This window comes from Theobroma cacao, chromosome 2, assembly GCF_000208745.1.
Source record: "Theobroma cacao cultivar B97-61/B2 chromosome 2, Criollo_cocoa_genome_V2, whole genome shotgun sequence".
In the NCBI taxonomy this organism is placed as follows: Eukaryota; Viridiplantae; Streptophyta; class Magnoliopsida; order Malvales; family Malvaceae; genus Theobroma; species Theobroma cacao.
This window is the reverse complement of record NC_030851.1, coordinates 26,322,984-26,328,362: the sequence shown is the minus strand read 5'-3', so window position 1 is coordinate 26,328,362 and position 5,379 is coordinate 26,322,984. Positions and strand designations below refer to the sequence as shown.

The 5,379-nt window shown below is 35.7% G+C and overlaps 1 long non-coding RNA gene across 1 annotated transcript; it reads right to left on the bottom strand.

The window, feature by feature from the left end:
- On the bottom strand, nt 475–1,905 carry LOC108660918. Its single transcript, XR_001926632.1, has 3 exons — nt 1,868–1,905; nt 1,110–1,184; nt 475–750 (listed from the first exon to the last, which is right to left on the bottom strand). It is a non-coding gene; the product is annotated as an uncharacterized LOC108660918 (long non-coding RNA).

Here is a 5,379-nt window from a genome sequence, read left to right as displayed (position 1 = left end):
ATTCAATAAAATATTCCATTTTCTTATAAAACAATTTTTATAGAGTTATTTGTAAGGAATTTTTGCAGCGTAAAAGCGAAATAAATTCATACATACTGTAATACAGATAGTCAAGGTATGTAATTAAATTTACAATGACACGTGGGCCCCCAAATGACAAAAGTGAACGAAGGCTGTGAACCTACGATTTTTGAGGAAGTAAAGCCAACTGTAGCCTTCGACGATATCAGTTATCTACAAACTATCTTGAGCCTGAAATGGGTGGAAATGAGGGCGATAAAATTATATAATCTCAGTGAGTAAACAAATATCATCTAAAATATCTAAAGCCGAGTAAATGGAGACGATTAAAATAGATCATCATAAAATGGTTCATAACATCAAAACACATTTCAAATCATCTAAGCTAGTTACATTTCATTCAAAATATACAACGAGGCTTATGAATCTCTTACAAACTTGGCTCGTGCCAAAACTCATTCTCGGGGATACCTTGGTCGAGGCATCTAGCCGAGTCCACCAAGGTTGTTAAAAAGTCATATATGCACAACACACATTGTTAATTTAAAAGCACGGTCGTTCCTTGGCGTTGGCTGAATTCACTTTCAAGTGGTGGTTCAGCATGAAGTGAACTCTAAACTTTACCCCAGGAGATACCCTACACACTTCTCCGATCGAGGTAAAAATATAACCAAATTTCGTGCCCCTCTAATAGGCTGGCCCGTAGAACCCGCCACTGTAGTGACCAATCTATAATCCACCAATTCAATAAAAATTCAACAGCATGACATGGCAATTTCATCATTATCCAACCTATCAAGGCAAACAACAGTTTATACATTTTCAACACAAATACCCATCCAGCCATTCATGCCCACATTATCATAAGCCATTCAATTCAAAACATAATTTACAATACAACAAGTAGTCTCCAATTACTCCATTTTCCAAGCCATCGTTCAATTTCAAGACAATTTATAAAATCATTTCGTTTAATCACATTTTGCTTATAAAACATAAAGATTTACTATTTAAACTCATTTTTCAATAAAATCACAAAAACGAATAAAACTACTTTACATAATTAAGACGATAATAAAGTTACTCACAATATTGAGAGTCGAAGTACTCCTAGTCCCGGTCTTTGGGTACAACTTCTTTGCCCTTACCGGAGGATTCACCACCTGGACATAATGCATAATCAAGCAATTTACCACATTGGTGCTAAATCGTTATAAAACTAATCTAGGCTCTATATGAATGCATGAAATGGAATGCGAATTGTTTGAATCATCGTCTAAACACAGTATTTTACATAAATTCAATTGCATACTTAGATAAAACGGTATTGGCCTAATTCGATCTATCACCCGATTAATTGGCCAATATGTCCAATTTAACTCCAAATAACTCCATTTCTCTCCCAATACTCCAAATCATTAAACACAATTTAAATAACTTCAAATGTGGCAAAATCATCCTCACATTTTCTCTTGAAAAATTCGGCCATGGTGAGTGCACTAACAATATAATTTTTCATGCTTGATTCTCACACCATAAATCATTCATTCCTAATCAAATCACTTAAAATTCAATCAAATTCATCAGCAATATTTCACATGGAATATTCGGCCAATGAAGAATCCATGAAGAATATGTGATTTTTCTTACTTGTTTTCCTTCCAAACATGATAAATCAACTAAAAACACTAAAATATCTCAAAATCTAACCAAATAAATCATCAAATCTTCTCTCTCTAAATTCGGTCAGCCATGAATCCTTCATGATATCTTATGATTCAACCATGAAAAATGCAAAAGAATGCGTAGGAAAGATAGATCACAAGCTAAAGTTAAGAAATTTCACCTTTGATGTCTTGATTCCTTGAAATCTAGTGATTTTCCCTTGAATTTCTTAGCTAGGGTTTTGTTGTTCTTATTTTCTTCCCTTTTCTTCCTTGGCCGACCAAGAGAAATGAGTTGGGAAGGTTTATGTGCTGGTTTTTAATGTAAATTATAAACAAATATAAGCTTGCCACTTGTCACCATACCATTGGTCCACATTTTACACTTAACAATTAAGCTTTCTTTCTCCACCAAATAAAATATTTCAATTATTCACCATATAAAATGTTAAGGGATGAAATCTATGAGTATGACAAGTGTTGGGTGGTGTAAAATTACAATTTTGCCATCGGATGGTAAAATAACCATTTTACCCCTACATCATGAAAATTCCATTTTGATTCCAGATCGATTCTCGAACTCCGAATCACCATATTAAATCATTCTGGGAATTTAAAATTCTAAATTTCATCTTAAAATCTTTATTTGGTCTAGTTCGAGGCTTAATTCAACTTAGTTGTACCATTCAGTACACTACCGTCTTTTGATGATGTTTTAGGGCTTTCCAAGTATGCAAGCATATTGCCAATCACATGAATGACATGGCAAGTATTTTATAAGGTCAGGCTTGACAATGTTGATGTGTATATTATACATGAAATGATATTTTTGTGTGATAATTATGACCCAACCATGTGCTGTGTAGGAGTGCACATAGTTGTACTGACCCAGCCATGTGCAGTGTAGAAATGCACATGAGTTGTGCTGACCTAGCCATGTGCAGTGTATGAGTGCACATGAGATGTGCTGACCCAACTTTGTGTGGTGTGGTAGTGCACATAAGCTGAGACAGAGTTAGAGGTGAGGCCGGTGGTTATATACATGTTTATATATGATATATATATAGAGGTTTTGGAAATTATATTATGGTTGCATTGATTTTTGAATGTTAAAACTTGAGAAACGGTTTCCACTTGATTTTCACCGCAGCAAGATAGATTTCCGTTGTGACAAGAAATTGAGCTAAATTGCATTGTCTTCAACATAAATGCATCATGATTTCTAAAACCTCCCGTATTGATGCTTGTTCCCTTCCTATGTTCACTCACTGAGTTTATACTTATGTTTTCAACTTCATGTTTTCAAATTCAGAGGTGGTTGAGATGTAGATTGAGGTGTCCATGTACTCTCATATTTTGGGCAAGTACTTTGACATTCAGTAGTCATATCTCCCATCTAAAGTCACTTTACTGACGGTCAAGGTTTAATCATCTGTATATGAATACTTGGTGTGAAATATTAAGAATCATTTGTTACTCTATCTATAAATATATAGGTGGATGATGCCATTATGAATGTATGATTGAGATTTATGAATTGTTTTCAAAGGAAAGGTATTTGAATATTTCGAATTTTGAATTCTAAATGAATAGAGATTAATGTATAATATCAATTTAGTAGGCTTGCTTGGGCTTAGTGGGCTGAGCCCATTGAGTCCTTGCACCGGTCATGGCATGAGAATTGGGTTGTGACAAACGTGGTATCAGAGCCTTAGGTTTAGTTGAATCCTAGGGATTTCTGTGTGGTCAGCGGAGTTGTTGGAGTTCATGTAGAGTCTTGTCCTTGGATTGTGGGTGCGCAACGCAAGTTAAAGACAGGAGGCTACTTGGGCCCCTACTTCATTAGAACCCATCTGTTATTATGATGTCTAGATGGATGAGTAATTAATACTTTGTTACGTATAGGTGAAGGTGCGCCGGTTGCACACCCATCTCTAAAAAAGATAGTAGTCCCGATACCTCTTATAGTACTAGGGAGGGATCGTTAGATTTCACTGCTCGGAGTCGATATGTGCTCGAGGGTGAAAGCGTAACAAGTAACCCAACCCGATTTCTGAGTGGATCGGTTTCCCCGAGAGGTAAACCATTATTTAAGAGCTTGAGGAGTCTCACAAGATTGGTGCGTAATGAAATCGATCTGACGAAAAAGAACACGAACAAGATGGGAAAAAGGATGATCAGTAATTATCGTTCTAAGAAGGTATCTATATCTGTTGTTTGACACTTCCCTCCTAGTTGTGGAAGAGGTGCTGCACCTATTGGTAAGGAGGAATTTGGGAGGTAGCAACAAGCTCAGATTAAGGATAAAATGGAAAAATCTCAAGAGATGGGAAAGAACCCGGAAGAAGATCGGTCGATGTGCCTAGATCAAGGCGACGAGGATCCTAAAGACACATAATATTTTCGTTAAAGTTCGTATCACTTTAAGTCTAAATAGATGCGGTGTAAGGGAAAGAGTAGTAGTTATCTGTACAAATGAGTTAAAAGTTGGCTTTTATTTTGTATGACTTAAATGGATTATGAAGTAGTTGTTTTAATGACTTGATGCGTATTAGAGTCCTTTGATACGATAAAGATAGATTAGCAATATAATGATTGAGGGAGGATATTCACCTTAGTGGCGTCCTTGGTCGCCTTGGATAATTATTAAGGATCGATGTAGAAAGTCATTAATGGAACAAACAACTACGAGACCTGACAAAGGATTACCAATTAATCGTGGAAAGATGAAATTTGAAATCCCAGTTACAATTACAATTTGGAAAGATATGAGAGAAATCAATGAGGATATAGGTGACGCTTAGAAAGGATGATGTGATTAAGTCAAGGATTGTAAACTTTAAGTATGGAGGGAATTACAAAATGATGCCATGACATTATGAGGTAATAGTTGGGCACAAATATAGCTAATGGAGTTAAATTATGGAACTTGGGAAAAGGTGAATCCTTGATTTAATGAAGATTGTGAATGTAGAGCGTGGAGAAAGATGAACTATTTTCATGGTCATTTGTACTAAAAGTCAACAAAACTATTTGAGTTACATGACAAGAAAGACAATTAATTATGAATGTTAAGGAATCGTGGAATGCCATAAATGGTGAATAATTTTGTGTGTGGTATTATATATTGAGAACTTGCTGCGCAATGTGGCAAGGTTGTCCTAAGGTGGGACTTATTGGTTGAAGATAAGTGTTAAAGAATAAATTGAGATTAAAAATTTTGACTTGGCTTAGTGCATATGATAAGCAAAAGAAAAGATACGCATGGTCATGGAAATTTTGGGATAGGCCTGGAGTAAAGCCAAATGGTTAAGTATGATCCCTGTAGTAACTTTAAAGATTGAAGAACTTATTTGTGGAAGAAATGTCACGACCCAATTTCTCGAGCCATGATCGGCGCATGAGCTCAATGAGCATAGCTCACTAAGCCCAAGCAAGCCTATCCATTTACCTTTTCTTAACAAATTTATCATATCATGCATACACACACACATTTTCCAAGGTGTGAACTGTGAGACCTTGTCAAGCTCGATTAAAAGACGGTATTGTACCGAGTGGTACAACTAAGTTAAATCGAGCCTTGAACTAGTTCAAATAGAAATTCTAAGAGAAATTTGAAAATTTTAAAACCAACAGAATGGCTTAGAATAGTGATTTGGATTCAAGGTCCAGTTTGGAAGTCCATCAGAAAATT